Below are 24462 nucleotides of genomic sequence, written 5' to 3'. Positions count from 1 at the left end.
AGGTAATGGTTGCATAAGCCCCGGTTTCATCAACGATGGTAAAATACACTCTAACCCTGGGTTTGTTTACTTCGGATTGATATTTTAACACATTCTTACGAGCCACGCGTTTCACCAAGCGATTTCGGTAGAGTGTTATCTCCGTCTTAACCCTCGTCGGAAACGGCTACCTACCTTACCAGTCAAGGAGGCTGTGAATCGCTGAAAATTAGAGGTTATGAACACACTTCTTGTCGGTTCCTTTTTGCGCGATATTTTGTGGTTTTATTCCACACTTCCTTGGTAGCCTGCTTTATTTTCTCGTATAGGCCTGATAGCAGAAATAAAAATGGAAAAGATTAAACAGGGAAAGCTGTTAGTTGGGAGAATTATCTATCCTCGGGGGATACAGTTCGTCAATTCAAAAACAATTATCATATCGATGCTGTTTTACTACGGTACATAACTTAAAAGCACATTTCAGCGTATAAGTTACAACTTACACAAAGCTTCCCAGAGAGTCCTCATTTTACCTGTTGTTATATCACTATTTAAATAAAATGCACATAAAACAAACTACACACCATAATAACAATCTTACAAAACAGAAAAAAAATACAAGTATCAAACATTTTTAAAAACACTTATGAGAAATTCTGCTTGCTAACAAAAGCGAGACACTAAATGTTCGACTTTTTTACGTCGCACCGACACAGATAGGTCTTACGGTGACAATGGGACAGGAAAGGGCTAGGAATGGGGACGAAGTGGCCGTGGCCTTACTTAAGGTACAGCCCCAGCATTTGCCTGGTGTGAAAATGGGAAACCACAGAAAACCATCTTCAGGGCTGTCGACAGTTGGGTTCGAAACCACTATCTCCCGGTTACTGGATACTGACCGCACTTAAGCGACTGCAGCTATCGAGCTTGGTTGTTCGACTTTAGAGCACACATTAGGCCTACTCACTGAGTTAGTCATTTCAAGATAAACAAGACACATAGACAGGAATTTAATAGCATTGCCCACATGACAGTGCGATATAGCAAGCAACATCAACAGTTCTACAAAAGCAGACACTTTAGAGATCATTCTGCTTGATACCGCAACGTTGTCTCCAACCATTATATCAAACGAACCTGTGACGTAAAATCTTAATGCAATCAATACGTACGGTACCTTCAGTAGAGGAGAGGGGAACTTGTTTCTACGTATCTGTTCTGTTTTCCAAACGCTCGCGAATTTCATCGATGACCTTACTGACGACATTTTTGTTTAGTTTGTTGACAGTCCATACTTCTTCAGAAATTTCCTCAGATAGATCTTGAAAATCGTTCCTCCTTGCTGGTATATTTATGTTAGGAACACCATTCAACATATCTAAATAAAGCACCTCTGTATCCAGCGCATGATTTGAACTGACCACTTTGCTATTAGCTTCGACTTAGAAGTTTAGCCCAGGTGAAAATTGGTGTAAACTTCATCCCAACCTTAACCTAAAGTTAAAACTAACCCTCCTTAATGAAACAGAACGAGTAGTGAAATTTGTAGTTAAAATTGCGTAACACGAGTTTAAGATTTAACCGTCGCTGATGAAACCAGGCCTAAGTGAGCTAAAATACAACGGAGATAAATACAGAACAGTTGCGATGTATTGCAACTCAATGCTATGCGCTCCATCTAGCTTGAGGACCTGACAGGTCTTCTCAGTTGATGTTTTGGATATATTTCGTGTGTTATACACAATCAAAATTACGAAGAGGTTAAAGAACGCAATTTATTGATTCGCCTTGGTGAAGGATATACATAATAAAGGTAGACAAAATGTGTGCAGTTAATGGGTGCATAGAACTAGAAGACAAAATTAGCCAACAAATGAATTCAATAATGGAAAATATCACACACAATATCAAAAAGATTATAAGAGAGGAAATTGGAATTACAAAGCACAGAAGCTGAATTCTCAACAAGTAAATACAAACACAACACCTGAACTAACCCAACAATTAGAAAGGAACGTACCGGTACCGACATTCAACACACGAAAAGGAATCCATTCCACTACGGGGGAAAGAGTTGAGGGCTACAATATAATGGAAGATGACTTTCCACCGCAAACAAACAACTCGACTCCTCCAGAAAGAGGAAACGCCAACGGACACAACAGCTGAAGAGAAATGGACAATGGTACCCGACAAAAGGGAAAAATAACTAATAGGACCACAAGCTCCTATGACAGGCACTGGATCAGAAGACGAAGACCTACAAGCAGCAGAAACGTTGGCCTGGCTCTTCGTGGGAAAAGTAAGACAGGAATCCACAGCGAGAGTCCACAAATAATTCCTTACCGAGATAGCGGGAGATCTGAATTTGCCAGATGTCAATTGGGAAGGAAATGCGAACGACAGGAAGCATGACCAACAAATGGCAAATAAGTTAATATGGGAAGGACAGCTGATTCAGAAAGTGATGGAACCAATCAGAGGGAAAAATATTCTGGATGTGGTGCTGATAAAACCAGATGAGCTTTATAGGGAAACTGAAGTAATAGATGGTATTAGTGATCATGAAGCTGTTTTTGTCGTAGTCAAAAATAAATGTGATAGAAAGGAAGGTCTTAAAAGTAGGACTATTAGGCAGTACCATATGGCTGATAAAGCAGGCATGAAGCAGTTTCTAAAAAGTAATTATGATCGGTGGAAAGCGGTAAATAAAAATGTAAACAGACTCTGGGATGGGTTTAAAGAAATTGTTGAGGAATGCGAAAACAGGTTTGTACCTTTAAGGGAGGTAAGGAATGGTAAAGACTCACCTTATTATAATAGAGAAATAAAGAGACTAAGAAGGAGGTGCAGACTGGAAAGAAATAGAGTTAGACATGGCTGTGGAAGTAAGGAGAAATTGAAGGAACTTAACTTGGTGAACTAGAGTCAGTGTATAAAGAACTGAAGACTTCTGTTCAATTTGTCAGTGACAAATTTGACGATTTTAGTGTTGAGGTGGGCAAAATGCAATCAGAACTCATAGTGCTGAACAACACAGTACAAGACTTAAAATCGAATAACCGCACCCTTTCCGGAGAAGTGACACAGCTGAAACTCGACGTTGAAGAACTAAAACAATATTCAAGAGCTAATAATATGAAAATATCCGGGATTCCGTACCACTCAGAAGAAAACTTAACCGAAATTGTCCAGAAAATTGGAGAAATCCTTGATGTACCAATACATCCGGACAGCATCGACACTGTTCACAGGGTTTCTTCTTTCAACAAAACCAGTGTGAAGCCCGTAATAGACAGATTTGTCCAACGCTGGAAAAAGGATGCTCTTTTGCAATCAGCAAGACGCCAGAAGATCCTAACCTCTTCTCTCCTAGGCTTTGGTGGTCCAAAAGTGAATATATACTTGAACGAACACCTTACGCCCTACAATGAATCTCTCTTCAAGAAGGCTCGTGATGCTAGGACAAAGGAATTGAACGTGCATTTGTGAGACAAGGGAGGATTCTGGCAAAAATCTCTGCCACCTCCCTCGAAGTATTTACAATAAAATGTGAAGACGATATTGAAAAATTGATTAGGCTCGCAGCATCTAGGCCTAAATGAGCTGTCAGTCTTCACAGATTCCTTCTTATGTTTTATATTTGTGTATATTTGTTTCTCTTCCTCTTCTTTTAAACTACACTAATGACAGAAAGACAATGGAACTCATACTTTCAATATAGCGATTTGGTTACCTCACTTGGAACAATTGCTCCAACCTTGAGAATAATGTATCTCAATTCACGTAGCATACGAAATGGTAAGTTAGAGATGATTGCTGATCGCATAGAGTTAATTCAGAATATCGATTTTATAGTTGTTGTCGAAACATGGTTGTCTGTAAACGGTGATGAGTCTAACTTTTACAATATCCCAGGTTATGAAGCATTTCATTCCTTTAGAATTCCTTCTGAAAAATCACTTAAGGGTGGGGGAGTATCAATTTACGCTAAAAACAAATTGTGGCAATGTAATATCATCTATAATGTCCAAAAGCATCATAATATTCTGGTTCTGGAGATTTCTAAGTCAGGGTGTAGTTATATTATTATAGCTGTTTACAATCCATTCACTTCAAACTGGACACAGGTATGTGATGACATAGAAATAATACTCAACAAAATAAAACATAGAAATATAATTGTTGTTGGTGACTTTAACATAAATTTACTCTCAAATGCAGTATTAACTAATGAATATAAATCGTTCATGCAGAGCTATGGCCTTAAAAACTGTAACACAATATACCCTACCAGACTGAGTTCGAACAATTCACTAATCGACCACTTTTTATGCAGCATACAACTTAATAACTGGTCTGTAGATAACATAATTGATGATATGAGTGACCATAATCTCTTGCTCTTTAGTTTAGATATTTCAAAAACATCTAATTATAGGCCTACTCCCAGTGAGCCAAAACGACACTCATATAAACATATAGATTATGAAAGGGCTAGATCATATTTTGAGCAACACCAATTCCAGTGGGTAGATGGTGGGGACATAAATGCTTCATATGCTGCTTTAACCAGATACATTCAAAGTGGTCTTGACTATGCATCGACAGTTAGAAAATTTCATCATCAAATGCAAACACCATTCTGAATGCATGGTGCACACCAGAACTTGCATCACTCTGCAGGCATAAAGCACTTCTCTACAGTAAATTGAGAAAACACCCACACAACAGTATAATTAAAGAAGAATATAAAAGTTACTGCAATAGAGTTACAACCCTGAAAAGGACTCTCAAGAAGTCGTACTATGATAATCAATTTAAAAACAATCTACACAACACTAAACACACCTGGCAACTCATAAACGAAGTTCTTGGTAAACCTTCAAAGTCAACAATCAATATTACACGTATCAAGCTAGGGAATGAATGTTTTGAAGACAAAAGTGACATTTGTAATGCCCTGAATAATAATTTTATCTCAGTCCCTGCCACACTATCTTCAAATATTGTTCCACATCCTGAACATACTGCTACAATCAATAATCATCCTAATTCCCTTTTCCTAGAACCATGTTCTCCAGAAGAAGTGTCTACAATAATCAATTCTCTCAAACATGCTCGCTCAGTTGCTAGTGATGGTATTTCCAGTAAACTTCTCAAAATCTGTAATCGAGCACTCTCTGGTCCAATATCTGAATTTATCAACTGCTCTTTGGCAAAAGGCATTGTCCCTGATTCATTAAAGATCTCTAGAGTGGTTCCTATATACAAACAGAATGATAGATCCGACCCTGGAAACTACCGACCCATCTCAATACCACCTGAATTATCTAAAATCTTAGAAACTGTTGTCAAAGTTAGGCTTATTAGTTACCTCGAAAAATGCAATTATTTTTCCAGATTTCAATATGGCTTCAGAGAAAAGGCTGGGGTGAATCCTGCCTTAATGGACATTATAATTGTGCTTCAAAATTATATTGATAAAGGTTACAAGACTGCTGGGCTGTTTATTGATTTAAAAAAGGCTTTTGATACTGTTAGCCATGAACTTATGATATACAAACTGTAAAAGGCAGGTGTGAGAGGTCCCTCGCTGCTCTGGTTTAAGGATTTCTTATCAAATCGACAACAATATGTTCAGATTGGCATGAATAAAAGTGAGCTACAAAAGATCTGCTTTGGTGTACCACAAGGTTCCATATTGGGTCCAATTTTGTTTCTTATATATATTAATGACATAGCCCTGTGTTCTTTTAAGGGTAAAGTATCACTTTTGGCAGATGATACTTCACTGTTCTATTCATCAAATTCTGAAGATGAAATAGTTGCAGATATCCAGCATGACTGTTATATCTTAGATGAATGGCTGAGAAAAAATCTTCTAACAGCCAATTACTCAAAAACTGTCTGTATGATGTTCGATAAATCACAAAATGACCTAAATGCAACTACAAATATATTATTTGGCACTACGAAGTTGAAATGGGTTAAAGAAGTTAAATATCTTGGACTAATAATTGATAGTGCCCTCTCCTGGACACCTCATATATTAAACGTAAAAAATAAAATCTCTGTCTTGGTTGGTATCATTGGCAAGATTAAGTACCTACTAACAATTGACACTCTTCGTCTAATTTATTTCACAATGATACAATCTCGACTTTCTTACTTGTGTTTCATTTGGGGCAAAGCAACCCAAAATAACTTAAATACTTTGGAGGTCTTACAAAACAGGGTTATTAGATTTATGTATGGATTTCATCAACTATATTCTCGAAATAAAATGTACTCTGAAACAAATATATTACCTCTTAAGAAATTAATCTCATTAAACGCATCACTTCTTATTCATAAAGTCTTGCATAACAAAATGTTCACCAACTCTGAATTTCCTAAAGTCACTGACATCCATTCATATAAGACAAAGCAAAAAAATAAATTACATGTTCATCAAAATTATACAACAAGGTTTGGCACTAAGGGAGTGCAACACTTACTAATATCTGAATATAACAGCATTCCTGACAACATAGCAATCATCTCTAAAACTGTGCCATTTCGTAATAAGCTTAAGAAGTACCTGTTAGGCACTATAAATGTGTAACAGTTATTTCTCTGATATTTTCATTTCCAAATCTTAAAAGTCAAAAAGTTGTTCCTCATGTATTGTTACTCTGATGATAATCCACTTAATATAATCCTATCCATTAGATAAATTGTGATACTTAAAGTATATGTAAAACCACTATTATTACTCTTTCACTTTTAGACCTTATGCGTTAATCCGCCATTGTTGTGATTATCTATGTATTGTTCCTCTTGACAGAGCTCTTGCTCTCTGGAACCCTATTTATCAATAAATAAAATAAAAAATTACTAGAAAGTTGAATCTAGCAAAGAAGGCAGCTAAGGATAAAATGATGGCAAGCATAATTGGCAGTCATACAAATTTTAGTGAAAAATGGAAGGGTATGTATAGGTATTTTAAGGCAGAAACAGGTTCCAAGAAGGACATTCCAGGAATAATTAATGAACAAGGGGAGTGTGTATGTGAGGATCTTCAAAAGGCAGAAGCATTCAGTCAGCAGTATGTAAAGATTGTTGGTTACAAGTATAATGTCGAGATAGAGGAGGAGACTAAGGCCAATGAAGTATTAAAATTTCTTATGATAACAATGACATTTGCAATAAGATACAAAAGTTGAAAACTAGAAAAGCGGCTGGAATTGATCAGATTTCTGGGGATATACTAAAGACAATGGGTTGGGATATAGTACCATATCTGAGGTACTTATTTGATTATTGTTTGGTCGGAGGAGCTATACCAGATGAATGGAGAGTTGCTATTGTAGCCCTTGTGTATAAAGGAAAGGGTGATAGACATAAAGCTGAAAATTACAGGCCAGTAAGTTTGACATGCATTGTATGTAAGCTGTGGGAAGGCATTCTTTCTGATTATATTAGACATATTTGTGAAAATAATAACTGGTTCGATAGAAGGCAGTTCGGTTTTAGGAAAGGTTATTCCAGCAAGATATAGCAGATATCTTGGATTCTGGAGGTCAAATGGACTGTATCGCGATTGACCTGTCTAAAGCGTTTGTTAGGGTGAATCATGGGAGACTAGTGGCAAAAATGAGTGCAATTTGACTAGACAAAAGAGTGACTGAATGGATTGCTATATTTCTAGAAAATAGATCTCAGAGAATTAGAGTAGGTGAAGCTTTATCTGACTCTGTAATAATTAAGAGGGGAATTCCTCAAGGCAGTATTATCGGGCCTTTATGTTTTCTTATATATATAAATGATATGAGTAAAGGAGTGGAATCGGAGGTAAGGCTTTTTGCGGATGATGTTATTCTGTATAGAGTAATAAATAATTTACAAGATTCTGAGCAACTGCAATGTGACCTCGATAATGTTGTGAGATGGACAGCAGGCAATGGTATGTTGATAAACGGGGTTAAAAGTCAGGTTGTGAGTTTCACAACTAGAAAAAGTCCTCTCAGTTTTAATTACTGCGTTGATGGTGTGAAAGTTCCTGTTGGGGATCATTGTAAGTATCTAGGTGTTAATATAAGGAAATACCTTCATTGGGGTAATCACATAAATGGGATTGTAAATAAAGGGTACAGATCTCTGCACATGGTTATGAGGGTGTTTAGGGGTTGTAGTAAGGATGTAAAGGAGAGGGCATATAAGTCTCTGGTAAGACCCCAACTAGAGTATGCTTCCAGTGTATGGGACCCTCACCAGGATTACTTGATTCAAGAATTGGAAAAAATCCAAAGAAAAGCAGCTCGATTTGTTCTGGGTGATTTCCGACAAAGGAGTAGCGTTACAAAAATGTTGCAAAGTTTGGGTTGGGAAGAATTGAGAGAAAGAAGACGAGCTGCTCCACTAAGTGGTATGTTCCGAGCTGTCAGCGGAGAGATGGCGTGGAATGACATTAGTAGACGAATAAGTTTGAGTAGCGTTTATAAAAGTAGGAAAGATCACAATATGAAGATAAAGTTGGAATTCAAGAGGACAAACTGGGGCAAATATTCATTTATAGGAAGGGGAGTTAGGGATTGGAATAACTTACCAAGGGAGACGTTAAATAAATTTCCCATTTGTTTGAAATCATTTAGGAAAAAGCTAGGAAAACAACAGATAGGGAATCTGCCACCTGGGCGACTGCCCTAAATGCAGATCAGTGTTGATTGATTGATTGATTGATTGATTGATTGATTGATTGATTGATTGATTGATTGATTGATTGATTGATTGATTGATTGATTGATTGATTGATTGATTGATTGATTGATTGATTGATTGATTGATTGATTGATTGATTGATTGATTGATTGATTGATTGATTGATTGATTGATTGATTGATTGATTGATTGGCAATTATACCAAACGTGATCTGCGAAGAATTGTTAACGAAAAGTAATACAAAATATTTTCAAGTAGGTATTCCTTTTAATTATCTAGAAAGAGTAAATAAATCCGATTTTTGACCAGCAGAATAACCGTTAGACGCTTTCAGATCTTTTGAAGGAATACCGGGATTTCGCACGAATAAAACACAAGAAAGCAAAGTACAGAGAAAACGACGGAAGAGAAAATGTAGAGATAATGCTATGGAATGTTGAAAGTTTAAACAATGCACTAGTCAAGGCACCAACAGACTGTCTAAAACGATACGACATAACAGTATTAACAGAAATTTATTCACAGATAAATGGCAACATACAAAATATCACTGCATTCATTTGCAAGCGAAACAGGGCGAAAGACGAAGACCTATAGGAGGAATAACTGTTCTCCTAAAACCATGACTGACCCCAGTAATCTCGACGACTAAACAGGAACACACCTTGCTAATAGAGACGAAATATGTCACAGTTATATCAGCTTACTTCCAACCGAATGCAACAGCCTTGGATAAGATAACAGGACAAAAAATGTGTTACCCCTAGAGAAATCACCACAAGCATCATTAAATACCGCGTAACTCCGCCTCTGGGCTTGATAACCGCCTACAGTAGATTCGATTAGGAAGTGAGTGCACAAGGTTGTGCAGATACGTCGCATCCAGGTTAAGCCACTCGCTGAAGATTTGATCGCAGAATTCCACCAAAATGCGGGGATGCTGATGTCGGCGTTTTACCCGCTGTTCCAATATGTCCCACGGATTTTCAAAGGGGTTCAAGTCAGGTGACTTTGCAGGCCAATCGAGATTTAATAGGGTGGGGGAACATTCATAAAACCAGTCACAATTGCGCCCATCCCGGTGAACTTTGCTATTGTCATCGTGAGAAATCGAGATATCATTTGCATACTCATCATGCAGATGTTGACTGAAAGGCAACTCCTGATCATTCAGAATGTTTAAATAAACATGCCGGTTCGTGTTAGTGGTCATCTTGGTGAGCAGGTCCAATCCATGATACGAAAAACACCCCCAAAATATCACAGACCCACCTCCGGCTTGAACCTGACGCTACACACATCCAGGATGAATTCTTCATTTGGCCTTCGGTGCACTCGATGACGTGCGTCATTGGCATACAGGCAAAAAGTGATTCGCCAGGCCACATTACGTCCTGCCAGACAGCTACTGTCCATGTTCGATAAATTCTAGCCCATTGAAGATGCACAGCTTTATGTCCCTGTGTAGAGCAATGGCCTCTTGCGAGGTGACCGACTCAAAATGTTCAATGCATGCAGTTCCCGTCGCAATGTTCTCTTGCTAACACGTTGGGATGGACCTTCATTCACTGACTGCAGCAATTCCTGTAGGGCTTGGAATTCCTCACGGCAGTATCACTGGACCTTTATGTTTTATTTTATATATAAATGATATAAGTAAAGCAGTCGAATCAGAGATAAGGCTTTTGCGGATGATGTTATTCCGTATAGAGTAATAAATAAGTTACAAGATTGTGAGCAACTGCAAAATGACCTCGATGGCATGATGATAAACGGGGTTAAAAGTCAGGTTGTGAGTTTCACAAATAGGAGAAGTCCTCTCAGTTTTAATTACTGCGTTGATGGGGTGACAGGTCCTTTTGGGGATCATTGTAAGTACTTAGGTGTTAATATAAGGAAAGATCTTCATTGGGGTTATCACATAAATGGGATTGAAAATAAAGGGTACAGATCTCTTCACATGGTTATGAGTGTTTTTAAGAGTCGTGGTAAGGATGTAAAGGAGAGGGCATATAAGTCTCCGGTAAGACCCCAACTAGAGTATGGTTTCAGTGTATGGGACCCTCGCCAGGATTACTTGATTCAAGAACTGGAAACAAAATCCAAAGAAAAGCAGCTCGCTTTGTTGTGGGTGATTTCTGACAAAAGAGTAGCGTTAGAAAAATGTTGCAAAGTTTGGGCTGGGAAGACTTGGGAGAAAGGAGACGAGCTGCTCGACTAATTGGTATGTTCCCAGCTTTCAGTGAAGCGATGGCGTGGAATGACATCAGTAGACGAATAAGTTTGAGTGGTGTCTTTAAAAATAGGAACGATCACAATATGAAGATAAAGTTGGAATTCAAGAGGACAAATTAGGGCAAATATTCCTTTATAGGAAGGGAAGTTAGGGATTAGAATAACGTACCAAGGGAGATGTTCAATAAATTTTCAATTTCTTTGCAATCATTTAAGGAAGGCTAGGGAAACAACAGATAGGGAATGTGCCACCTGGGCGACTGCCCTAAATGCAGATCAGGATTGATTGATTGATTGATTGATTGATTGATTGATTGATTGATTGATTGATTGATTGATTGATTGATTGATTCACAAGCCGTTAGACACGCGTCTCCGGTCCCTCTCAGTCAGGATCTTCTTCCGACCACAATTCTGGCATCGTGGTTCGTGGTTCGTGGTCACGTGTAGTACACACTCCTTGTAGACACGTTGAGCAGTCCGCTGCGAAATACCAAAAAATTCAGCAACTTCACGCATCGTATGGCCATGGGGACGATTGCCCCTTTTTGCCATTCTGTCATATCCTTACATGTACCCACGTTGACGTACACTGTTCGCTTGAAACATAAGTGTCTCGCTAATCACTACTGCCTTACGTGCGGTGCGCGTGCGGTTGAGCACGGGACTCGTTCGCTGCGCCATCTGTACAGATTTGACGATCAGTCTGTGCTTGCGCACTGGGGTGACTAATTTTTTTTGTCCGGTGAGCTTATAATAGATGAATTAAGTCAACTAATCACACTGAGTAAATAAGACAGCCTCTTAATCATTGTAGGGGTCTTAAATTGTAGGCTGGACATAAAAACTAAATTAATAAGGGGCAAATTTAAAGAAGAAGGACCGAGCTCGATAGCTGCAGTCGCTTAAGTGCAACCAGTATCCAGTATTCGGGAGATAGTAGGTTCGAACCCCACTGTCGGCAGCCCTGAAAATAGTTTTCCGTGGTTTCCCATTTTCACACCAGGCAAATGCTGGGGCTGTACCTTAATTAAGGCCACGGCCGCTTCCTTCCCACTCCCAGCCCTTCTCTGTCCCATCGTCGCCATAAGACCTATCTGTGTCGGTGCGACGTAAAGCAACTAGCAAAAAAAGAAAAATAAAGAAGAAGGCTTCCTCCTATTAAATAACAGCAAAGTGCCAACATATGTATGTCATAATGACAATACCACGTTAGATATTGCACTTATAAGAGGTCCAATAAACGGAGAAACAGCCCCCTTTGGACATCGAATCACACGCTAATAGAGAAACGTATTCAAATGGAAATACAACTTCAAGGAGAATGGCTTCAAAAAGCCAAAAGCCAAACAAGGCATCTACAGTATTCTCAAGATAAGTAGACGTCGGTAAAGTACAAGAACGATCGACAGATAAAGCAAATAGAAACGTTAATAGAAGATAGGAAGAAGCAGTGCAAACAATAGAGAAAACTTCTAACACAAGCCACAAGACCTACAAAGGAAAGAAAGGCAAAACAATGGTTTGACTAAGAGTGCTATCTCCTGAGGCAAGATGTACTGGAAACCCTCCATCAACTGAAAACTAACTCCAAGAGCCATATACTCCTGCAGGTGTACAACGAGAAGAGAAAACACTACGAAACGTTTCTAAGGGAGAAGGCGAGGACATACTGGGAAGATGAACCCAAAAGAAGAGTAGAAGAAGCTAAGAAAGATCCCTATATCGCTCTACGTCCCAGGAAGCAAGCGCAGATACACTATATAAACGTGGACGACACACCTTCGTAACATACTCCCTCCAAAAAGGAAGAAAGGACAGACCAGAAAACGCTCGACAAACCGGCCTACAATCACGAACTGAATGGATTCTACTGACTACAAATGAGGTCCAAAATGCCATCGAAAGCACAAAGAACAAAAAATGCCGCAGGACCAGACACATGCCGTATATAGTGAATATTATAAAAGATACTGCTCACCTTCTATATGGAAAAATCTTTACAACGAATGCATTGAGACAGCCTCATTACCGTACAGGTGGAGAGACCATAGTGAAAGAGCTATATAAAGGTAAAGGAGATCGAAAGGACACCAATAAGTACAGAGGCATCGCTCTGGAGAATATTCCTTTCAAAATATTAACAAAAATAATCACGGAGAGAATAAGAAAGAAATAGACGAACACCTTTCAGAAACTCAATTCTGGTTCAGGAAAGGAAAATCAACTCTAAACGCAATAGAACTACTACTAAATAACATATGGTAAGCCCCTGAAAGGAAAGACCTACGCAGTATTTATAGACTTCACCAAGACGTTTGATTTTGTAAAACGGGAACTTATGATACAGAAACTAGAAGAAACCCTAGACAGATATAATATATGGACGAAAATTATAAAATCAATACTCAAACGGAATAAAATACAAGTTTCATACAATCTCTCACTCTCAGAATCAATACTCCAAATAAACGGAGTACTACAGGGTGATCCCTTTACAATTCATCCTAGCAGCAGGAGAAATTATGAGAATAGGCCAGAAGGAGGACACAGTGTCTTACGCATACGCCGACGATATAGTAATCGGTTCAAAAGATATCACAAAACTCCAAGACACAATAAACGACATGAAAGAATGGTGCCCCAAAATAAATCTTCATCAAGAGGACGAAAATAACCATCGTAAAAGATTTTAAATACCTAGGCATCGCGCTGCAAACAAGCGCTAAATACTTCACAAAACATCTAGCAGAGAAAACAACGCAAGCGATACGAGCGATGCATGAAATACGCTACATCAGAATCCTTAGGAGAGAGCAAAGGCGCTATTCAGAACGAAAACCGTACCTATGCTAACGTATGGGTTAGAAATAATAAAGTTTAATTGCAGCCAATGGCCATATATAAATTGATTCTACTCTTTACTATATTCATGTAAGGTCTTTTCTCTTTTGCTACACTTATTGAAGTGGTATCGTTCACATATTTTCCCACATAATTTGCACACGCATTCGTCGTTTGGTTCGTGATATATCTCTTTTACACATAGCTTATGATGAAATCCGTGTACAGCCAGCCTGTTGATAGCGCTGCGCATGTTCTTACTTGGGCCCATCCAGTCTCTACTTGTCATAGCATCCGTCACGTAAAACTCCGGCCAGATTTCTTCTCTTTTGCTTAACCTCAGATTTAGATGAGCAATGGCTTGAGGTGTCGATGGTACGGAAAGATATCTAAGGTCCTCGATAAGGAAAGATAGAAATCATATGACGATGCCTTACGGAAAAGAGCCTATCAGCACTAGAAAGCGTAAAAGCGCTATACATCAAAAGAGCGATCGGAGTGTCAATGACTACAAGATCACGACTAGTCTACCTCCTCGCACTAGAATCATTCCTTATTTAAGACCTAAGAACACTTATGCCTCTACCCAATACTAGAGCCTCAGAAAAACTGCTAACATCACTAAACAAGAAAAGAGAAGATATACCTCTAGAATTCTATGGAAATGGTGCCATGATAGATCGGACATGGACAACATTCAATTGTGAGATGAGGCACGTGTTTACAAGATTGGCAGTACATGGTTTTCACCATATTATTTGTACCAACACATCTTACCGTGAACCAACAGAGACGTGTGAATGTAAACTACCACTTAGAACTTTGCAGCAAAAGAACAAAATCAACTAAAGACCATCGAAAACAAGCTGCAAGTGCGCATTTTAGTGTATTCTAGCGTATTTAGTCTATTTTAATGAATTCTGCCTCGCTTTCATGGCTAATTGGCTGCAATAAAAGTATTGTTATAATTGTGTCAAAAGAACTAGCGTTATTTTTTCACGTTTCCAAGCCATAAGAGTCAGCAAGTATCTGTGAGTTTGTTAATGAATAGTGCATTGTTACCACATTATACAGATACGACCAGCCGGTGTTAAGATGCAGGAGGAGAATACTCGATGAGCTCTAAAAGAGGAAGGGCCTCTCACTGCGCTTCCGAAAGACGTACAACTTATGTTCCGATCATTTCCAAATTTCAAAAAAAAAATGCTGAATCAAATGTATGTGGCTGGTTATGCTGTAACTTAATACATAATTACTGTCGTAATGCACTGTCAGATGTTGATAGTAAGGAAAATGTAAGAAATTCACGTATTTTGATTAAACAATATACAATGCCAGATTTTTTAACCCAAATTAAGCAGCAAACGTGTTGTGCAGTAAGATTGCAAGTATTTTTAATGATAACAAGATTAATAAAAGCTGTAAATATTATTTCTATTAACTGCATCTGCAAGGAATATTTGAATATTTGAATGAAGAAAAAAGCAAAGAAGGACAAGAAATGTCAAATACCCCCTAACCCCCCCCCCCCTCCACGCCGAGTAATGCTTTTGTAACAGTTCGATTTTGTAAATATTTAATTGCCAATACATACTCTACTCTATATATTTCAAGTTTGTGCTTTAATTTCTCTCGTTAATCGTCATATAGATAACTAATTCTTCTTAAATGTGAATATAGTAATTTACCGGGATATTTGCCTTCCTTCCATAGGAAATGCATTAATTTTTCAAATTGGCGCCAGTTTGCCTGGTCCTGTCACGAGGATCGCCACCGTCATTCTGTCACTTGCGCCTAGAGACAGCACTGATCATGTCTTCAACTCATTTCGCACATGCTTTTCGGCAGCATCTTGTCAGCTGTAAGAGTTACAGGAAGGGCGGATGGTCGGAGGGGGGGAGCGTCTTGTGAGCTTCAAGAGCTACAGGAAGGGCGGGTGGTCGGAGGGAGGGTGAATGGGCAGTGTGATCTGTGCAACTTTTAAATCCCGAACAACGAAATGTAAAATCAACTTCACAATATAACGCTTATCAAATACACCATACAAATGTAAAGAAAACAATCGTTGTTAAATAAAAATATGTACACCATTATACTCACAGATTTCTGATGCATTGAACTGAGCACCGAGGGAAGGTTCAAATGCAGTGACAAAATATTCCTGCTTTAATTCCTGAAGCACTTAAATTGTCAACATGGAATAATTTTAGCATTTGAGGCGCCTAGTTCCAAAAGTCGACATCTGACATTTTTTACGAAAAATAGATTTTGCCGAGTTCTTATCCCTCTTCGAGAGACGCATCAAATGAATGGCGTAAGATGTTCCAGAACTCGATATTTGTGGTTAAAATTCAGTATTTGTATTTGACTTTATTTCCAAAAGTCGACATCTGCTTCATCAAGTTATTTCCATAATCCGACATTTGCAATTCGTTCCGAAATCCGACATTTTCTATAAGGAAGTTCATGTAACTTTCAAAATATGTTCCAAAACTCGACATTTTTGATGCTTTATTTATAGACAGTGTATTCCCGCGCACTTCTGACGATTGTAGAAATTAACAATGTTCGCGTTAATTAACTTCATTCTAAGTGTTCCCGCCAAGCTTGTTCTAATGTGACAATGCGCTGCTTTTACGCAGTATTCGTTATCTCGATAGTTGAATCGCCTGTTGACCTCTGATTTATTCAGTGCTGCTCTTGAAGACAATGGAAAATTCATTAAGAGTATCACCTGCTGTACCTGGTCGTGGAAGGAAACGTTCCCGTGACCCCGAAAACTGGACTAAGAACAAGAAAAAAGGGAAAGGTGAGCATCTTCTTACTTGTTTAGCAATAATTCGTACATAATCGTTACATTAAAATGTGTTCATGGAGGAGAATCTAGAGAGATGTTCCCTTTTCAGATACGATGCTTCACAGCCCCCAAATGTACCAGTATGCAGTCACAAGAAGGGAGCATTTCAGTGCCAGACACTGACAACAAGGGACATCAAACATTTTTATAACATATTCTACAGCGCGCCGAAGAAGCTTATCCAAGTATACAGCAGCAGCACTTCCAAGGAGAACTGTGAGTAATGGCACTAATAAGAATAAGAACATTTCAATAAAGTATTTTATGAAGAGGGCACCAAAACAACCCGGTAAGCAACCTGTTGTACCTGTCTGCAGGGCGACTTTTCTGGGAATCTTGCAGATATCAAAAAAACGGTAGGCCTGGCTTGTAAGCGTCACTTAGAAACCGGTCTTCCACCTATAGACAAACGAGGAGGAGATACTCGTAGCAAACACAGTGAAAATAAAAGGCTAGCAATGAAAATGTTCATTGAGAAATTAACAGTTGTTAGTGAATTACACTATTGTAGAGGACAAGTGAAAGGTCGCCAGTACTTGTCAAGTGAGATGAACATTAGTAAATTGTGGAGAAGTTACAAGAAGTCAGTATCAGCCGAGCTACGAGTTAAGGCAGCTTACTTTAGACATTATTTCTGTCGGACATATAATACTGGATTTGGCACTCCAGCCAGTGATGCTTGCTCGAAATGCTTGTTGCTGAAAGCTAAGATTAGTAACTGTAACATTTCTCATGAAAAGAATAATATCATAACCGAGTTAAGAGTACATAAATTAAGGTCACAAGCATTTTATGATGTTCTACGTAATCAAAAAAATAATGAACTGATACTAAGTTTTGACTGCCAAAAAACTTTACCTCTACCAAAATTACCAGACCAAGCCACATATTATTCCAGACAATTGTATATGTACAATTTTACAATCTGTGTAGGAACATCGCATGAGCGTCAAACTATACAAAACACTTTTATATACCAGTGGCTGGAATCATGTCGTCCGAAAGGATCTAACGAAATAGCTTCCTGTGTTTATGACAGACTTAATCATCTTGATCTTACAGATATCACAAAAGTTTATCTGGTTTCTGATGGCTGCGGGGGTCAAAATAAAAACAGTATCATGATTGGAATGGTTTCCTTTTGGCTTTTTAACAGTTCCCCCGCACAAGTTAAAGAAGTGGAAATAGTATTTCCCGTTGTAGGCCACTCCTTCATACCGCCAGACAGAATCTTTGGGAGAAATGAAAAGGAGATTAGAGTGAGGGACACTATTGTACAACCAGAGACTTACACTAATATCTTCATGCAGTTTGGCACGGTGAAAACGTTAGGTGTTGATTGTCTGGTGTATGACTGAAAAACCAGCGTACAATCATCCTTTAAAGCACCAGGGTCATGGCATTTTAAAATTCAATCTTGCAAGAGATTTGTATTTAGGAGAGGAAAATCCTCTACTCTTCTTCGTGGAGAGCAAAATTATAGGAGTGACTTAACTGACTTCAAAGGGATTACTAAAAAGGGAAAGACAGTAACTTTCGATAAAATTCAGTTGCCTCTTGGTGTAGCCGTTAAAGAAGGAAAGATGAATGACGTGAACAAATTGCTGACACTTCACTACGGGCAAGGGTGGAAAAACAATGCAGAACTTCAATATTACAAGAAGTGCATGGATAAAGAAAACGTGGTGGAAGGTGACGTGACAGACGACCTCGTTTGTGAACCCAGGGAAGTGGATAACGACTTAAGAATCTAAGCCATGTGACGAACTGCTGATTGTATTTTATTATGGTACAGCATACTATTTTTCATGTAATTTGCTAGAAATTGTGTTCACTGTAAATTTCGTGTGTTTATTAAATTACAAGTGCATAACAACATTATGTGGCTAAAATAATCCTTATTTAGCAAAATCCAGTGTTTTGTTCCAAAACTCGACATATGCAAGAAGTTCGTTCCAAAATACGACTTTCCATTGCTGTACTTCCAAAAGTCGACATCTGCAATTTTTTATGCTAAATAGCTCCTAAACAAATAGCTGAATTTACGTCTGGCCCTATTTTTATGTTTATATAACAGTTTGTAACAACTTACTTACTTGACTTATTTCCTCTCGTTCCCACTGGAACATAGGGCATCCGTGAAACGTCTCTTTGTGGTCGTCGACTTGCCAGTGCTTTAACTTCCCTCCAGATCTTCCCTGTTTCAAGAGCCTCCTCCTCTACAATCCTCTTCCAGGTCTTCCTAGGACGACCTCTCCTCCGTGCCCCTTGCGGATTCCATTCCAATGCTGTACGTTCTATAGATCCCGCTGGCTTTCTCAAAGTATGACCTATCCATTTCCATTTCCTCCTCTTGATTTCCACTGCGACTGGAACTTGGTTTGTTGTTCTCCATAGCTCGTCATGGGATATAATTTCAGGCCATCTGATGTTTATGTTGCGCCGTAAGCAGCGGTTTATAAATATCTGCAAGAGATTAGTGATAGTTCGTGTAACCTTCCAAGTTTCACAGGCATATAGAAGGACTGATTTAACATTTGTATTGAAAATTTTTATTTTTGTTTTCCTTGAAATGTTGTTATTCTTCCATACTGTATACAGCTGCATGAAGGGTCCGTTTGCTTTCCTTATTCTGGCTCTCACATCCTCTTCCGCCCCTCCTTCTCTTGTCACTACACTTCCCAAGTAGGTAAATGTTTTAACCTCTTCAATCTCTTCTCCTGCCACAAACAATCTTTCATCAATTTTAGCATTCCTCTCATTTCCTTGGTCTTAACAACATTTATAATGAGTCCTTCAGCCTCAGCTTCCTTCCGTAATCCTTCTAACTTGTGTTTCACATCACTAATTCTTGAAGACAAAAGACAAATATCATCTGCAAATTCTAAATCTTCCAGTCTTTCCCCCATTCCCCATTGTATTCCTCTTTTCCTTCCACCCAACATATTTCTCATAACATTATCGAGCACCACTAAAAGGATTGTTGGTGAAAGAACGCATCCCTGGCATAATCTGAGAGTTTTCCCTCATGTACTACTTTACATCTATACCCTTCACACATTGCCTTCATGAGATTCAAGATCTTATCCGGTACTCCATATTTCACAAAGGCCTTCCACATTACGGTCCTATTTACTGAATCAAACGCTCTCTCAAAGTCTATGAATGTCAAGTACAGTGTGGCCTGCCATTCATTACTTTGCTCTAGAATTATTCTTAGCGTATTTATTAGATCATCGCAGCTGCGTTGTCTACGGAAACCAGCTTGTTCTTTTCGAAGACGCTGCTCAATTGAGTCCTTTACTCTGTTTAGAATTATTCTAGAGATAATTTTACTTGGTATGCTCAGTAGTGTTATTCCTCTCCAATTCTTACACACTGTGGTGTCACCTTTTTTAGGGAGTTTCACGATCAAGCCATCTTTCCAATCAGCTGGAATTTTCTCTTCTTTCCATATTTTCCCCAGTAATGGTAGCAGCAAATTAATGGTGGCCTCTTCATCCACTTTTAGTATTTCTGGATCTATATCATCTATACCTGCTGCTTTACCATTCTTTAATTGTTTCGATGCTAACCTAACTTCATGCCTTGTTGGGGGATCTAGCTTTATTCTTGAGTCTTCACTATCTAACCCTTCATTTACTTCTTCTTGCATTCCCTGCTCATTTCCATCATATTTGTTTAAAATTTCTGAAAAATACTCTTGCCATCTTCTCAATTGTGCTTCTTGTGATAACAGAATATTTCCTTGCTTATCCCTCACTGGTTTACTCTTCCTATAACCTCTTCTTGACAACTTCCTTGTAATAGTATAGAGTTGTTTCATATCACACTTCTTCTCAGCTTCCTCTGCAATTTGTGCCTGCTGGTCAATCCATCTTCTTTTATCGTTTCCCACAGTCCTTTTAACCATTTTGTCAATTTCCGAATATTTCCTTTGGGCTTCTGACTTCTGCTGTCTTGTTCTGCTTTGGTTTACTATAGCTTTTGCCTCTTTTCGTTTTTCAATTAAGTCCCATGTTTCTTCAGACGTCTTTCTGTTGATAGCTCCTATAGCCAATTACTTGTTCACACGTTTGTATATAAGTGTTCTTAACATTTTCCCAAGTTCTTTCCACACTTAACTCTTCCTCTTTTTCAAGACTTGAAAGGACTTCAAACCGATTTTTCAACTCCAAACTAAATTCTTCCCTCTTCTTTTCACTATTTAACCTTTGTATGTTGAACCTCTTTTTTCTTGTTGCAAACTTCTTCGATGCAGCCTTTATTTTCAATTTAAATTCAGCTACTACTAAATGATCACTACCAACATCAGCTCCTCTTCTATTCCTCACATCTGTCAATGATCTTCTAAATTTCTTGCTAATAGCTACATGGTCGACTTATTTCCTGTTTTGTGATCTGGCGATACCCATGTAACCTTATGACACCTTTTGTGAGGAAAGATTGTCCCTCCAATCAACATTTCCTGGCTGACACACAAATTTACAAATCTCTCTCCATTATCATGCATTTCATCTAATCCATGTTTCCCCATTACATGATCTAGTCCCTCATTATTTCATCCAATCTTCGCAATCATATCACCCATAATAAGAGCAATATCTATTTTATTGATATTCTTCATAGTTTCATTCAACTGATGATAAAATTGATCCTTCATGTTGGTGCATTTCGAATTTTTACCTTGGAATCTAGCTGTCATCATTCTGTCTGAGATGGGACTCCAATCAATTAAACTGTTCTTGGATGTCCTATTTAGCAACATACCCACTCTATTTATCCGTTCAGCATCCTCCCCAGACTGTCCAGAATAAATAAATGTATTCCCATTTTGCGTCATGATCTCTCCAAAATCGCACCACCTCACTTCACTTAAACCAAGAATTTCCAGGCCATAATTTTGCATCTCTTTCTCAACCTGCTTTAGTTTACCTTCTTCTGTCAAAGTTCTAACATTCCAACAACCAATTCTCATTTTCCGTTTTGGGCCAAAATTCGTCATCCAGGTATCCATCCGGTTTCGTTTCACTTCAGTTTCTTTAATATGTGGATTTAAGATGTGCGAGTTATTAGCCCACAACACCCGAGCTTGGTGGTGGGGCTGCCACCTGAGCCTCCAAGCCTGCCGTTTTCTGTAGGGGTTGTCTCCCTTAGCCTCTGAAGATCCCTCTTCACCACAAGGCAGTGGTTTCCCCTATTTCTTCAACCCTGAGGGAAAAGGGTTGCCTCGTCTGACAGATTTGCCGTTCCAAAGGTCTCCTTCTCCGCTGCATCTGCCATTGAGGACTTCACCAGAGCCCCGTTAGCCGTCACTTTTCAGGGTTCCTGAAGGGCCTTCACAGCTACCGTAGCGGTCCTGGGGCACACGCAGTCCCCGCTGTACATCACCCCTACAGACAATCCCCTACTTCATGCCGTTGCCCACCTCCTACGACGTGGACGAGGGGTTGGACTTATGGGAGGCAGTTTGTAACAAACATCAGATAAAATATATTGGATTTTTATGTTACGATGAACTTTAACAGTTTTTCGTTTTTCCCAAACACTTCAAAAAATACAGATGTCGACTTTCGGAATTAGGCGCCTCATTTGTCTGACTTATATAATTTTACTGTCGGATTATGTGCGATAACGACAACAGTACGAGTACAATGAAAATGGGATGTAAGCCAAACAACCATCCTAATTAAAACAAACACACACACACACATAAAATGTCTTGAATTTACATTAATAGTTACATTTCCTCCTGCGTTGAACATTATGCCTGAAGGACAATTATTGTGGTAATCAATAGCATTACCTTCTTCCAGAGTAGGTTTGCAGATTTTATTTTTAGCCTTTCCCTTAGATTTCCTTGTACAAAATAATCTTTGTGGACATATTTTTTTGTTCTCTGGGCCTGTGATACTAGCTCTGAATCGCTCAGTATGTTCTTTGCTATTTCTGACAGCCGTCAATATTGCATGCAGTGCAGTGGCGGATCGTGAAAAAATCGTCCTACGTGCTACAAAAAAAACAAGCTAAATACGCTGTTTTAAATCTGCATATTGCCATGATAAACAACGCATACTTCAAACTTGGTAACAACAACAACAACAACAACAATAATAATAATAATAATAATAATAATAATAATAATAGTAATAATAATAATAATAAAACTTTTCTCACAATTTATAACTCAGAACAAGCAAAAACGACATCAATTTGGAAGCAGATGAATACTTCGACAACTGTCTACGAGATAAATAATTCATTCGAGAAATATTGTTTTTACTAACCTAATGGCGCAATATGAAGTCCATATGGAGATCTTTTTTGCTGCAAAACTTGTCAATCACATTTTGGTTGAAGTTCATTATTTCCGAGATAAGCTTTTTCTCGATTGATAGCATCGCTAATGCATTCAACCGTTCCTGACACATACTATTTCGAAGGAACTTTTTAATCCTTTTAAGACTCGAAAAGCATCTTTCCGGTTCTGAAGTGGTCATTGGAATAGTAATCAAAATCCTGAGTAATTCTGTAATTTGAGCGAAGATACCTTGCAGTTTGTTCTTGAGGATCAGTTGAAGCAAGGGAACTGCACCGTCAGTTTCTCTGAAATCAGTTCTTTCATACAGAACGCTAAGCTCAGTCATTAGTCTATTCTTGTCTGAGAGTCTGTATACGTCACACACGGCGTTTACTCCTTTTACAGGGAACTGTTTTGAATATTCGCCAAAATTAATCGAATCGAATAATTTTGCAACCTCTAATAAGAAACAGACTCAAATCTACGACTTACTCTTCAGTGATTCGATCACAAACATCCTTAGCATCAGCCGTCCTGTAGGATTCCGTTCTGTGTCTTTTGCTTTGTGGCATTTCTTAAGAAACTTCATTTGCTATTTGATCGACAGAATCCCTTACTGAAGCAACAGCCTTCGTAACAATGCCAACAGCATTTCCTATTTTGATTGCATCTGTCGATCCTGCTTGTAGCTGGGGAGTACAAAACATCCACATGAGGCATTATTCTGTGAAAGAAGTACCGTACAAGCAAAATAAAAACTCTTCATCCTCCAAATTGTGTCTGTGTTCACGTGCTTCTTAAACTGTCTTTTCAGATTTCGACTTTTCCAGGTCCACAAAGCATTGCAACAAAGAATCTTTGTTTTCATACACGACATTAACGGTTCTAGTTTTGAAGTTCCATCTTGTTGATGAACATCCTTGAATTCGTTGTACTACCACTTTTACCAAAGCTGCCAGACGTTGAGGAGATCTGGAAAAGAATGCAGGAAATGCAGATAGGCTGCAGAAAAATACGCGCGCAGCTTGATTTTGAGAGACCGCGTGTTCAAATACGAGGTTGAGATGGTGGGCGTAGCAGTAAATGTAATTGCCTAGCTTTGATTTTCCTTCAAACTCCACCTCTTTCACCACTCATCACAGATGCTTCACCGTAAATTTGGGCGATAATTTTCTCTGGATTAACACGAAAATTGCTGTTATTGGCTATTTGTTTTTTTTTTTACGTCGCATCGACACAGATAGGTCTTATGGCGACGAAGGGATAGGAAAGGTCTAGCAGTTGGAAGGAAACTGCCGTGGCCTTAATTACGGTACAGCCCCACCATTTGCCTGGTGTGAAAATGGGAAACCACGGAAATCCATTTTCAGGGCTGCCGACAGTGGGGTTCGAACCTACTATCTCCCGGATGCAAGCTCACAGCCGCGCGCCCCTAACCACATGACCAACTCGCCCGGTCCGAAAATTACTACTGACTTGCTGCAGCATGCACTCAGGTATTGCATGTGCGGTTTGTCCGTCTGGATTTTAAAAATCCGCAAA

At 38.7% G+C, this 24462-nt stretch overlaps 1 protein-coding gene across 6 annotated transcripts in view; it reads left to right on the top strand.

Moving 5' to 3' along the window:
- The window catches only part of LOC136862823 (metal cation symporter ZIP8), a 920308-nt gene that overhangs the window by 793974 nt on the left and 101872 nt on the right, over positions 1-24462 (top strand). The gene's annotated exons all lie outside the window — the stretch shown is intronic.

Source organism: Anabrus simplex, chromosome 2, assembly GCF_040414725.1.
Source record: "Anabrus simplex isolate iqAnaSimp1 chromosome 2, ASM4041472v1, whole genome shotgun sequence".
NCBI lineage: Eukaryota > Metazoa > Arthropoda > Insecta > Orthoptera > Tettigoniidae > Anabrus > Anabrus simplex.
Note: the sequence above shows the minus strand (reverse complement) of the source record. Positions and strands in the feature narration are given on the sequence as shown.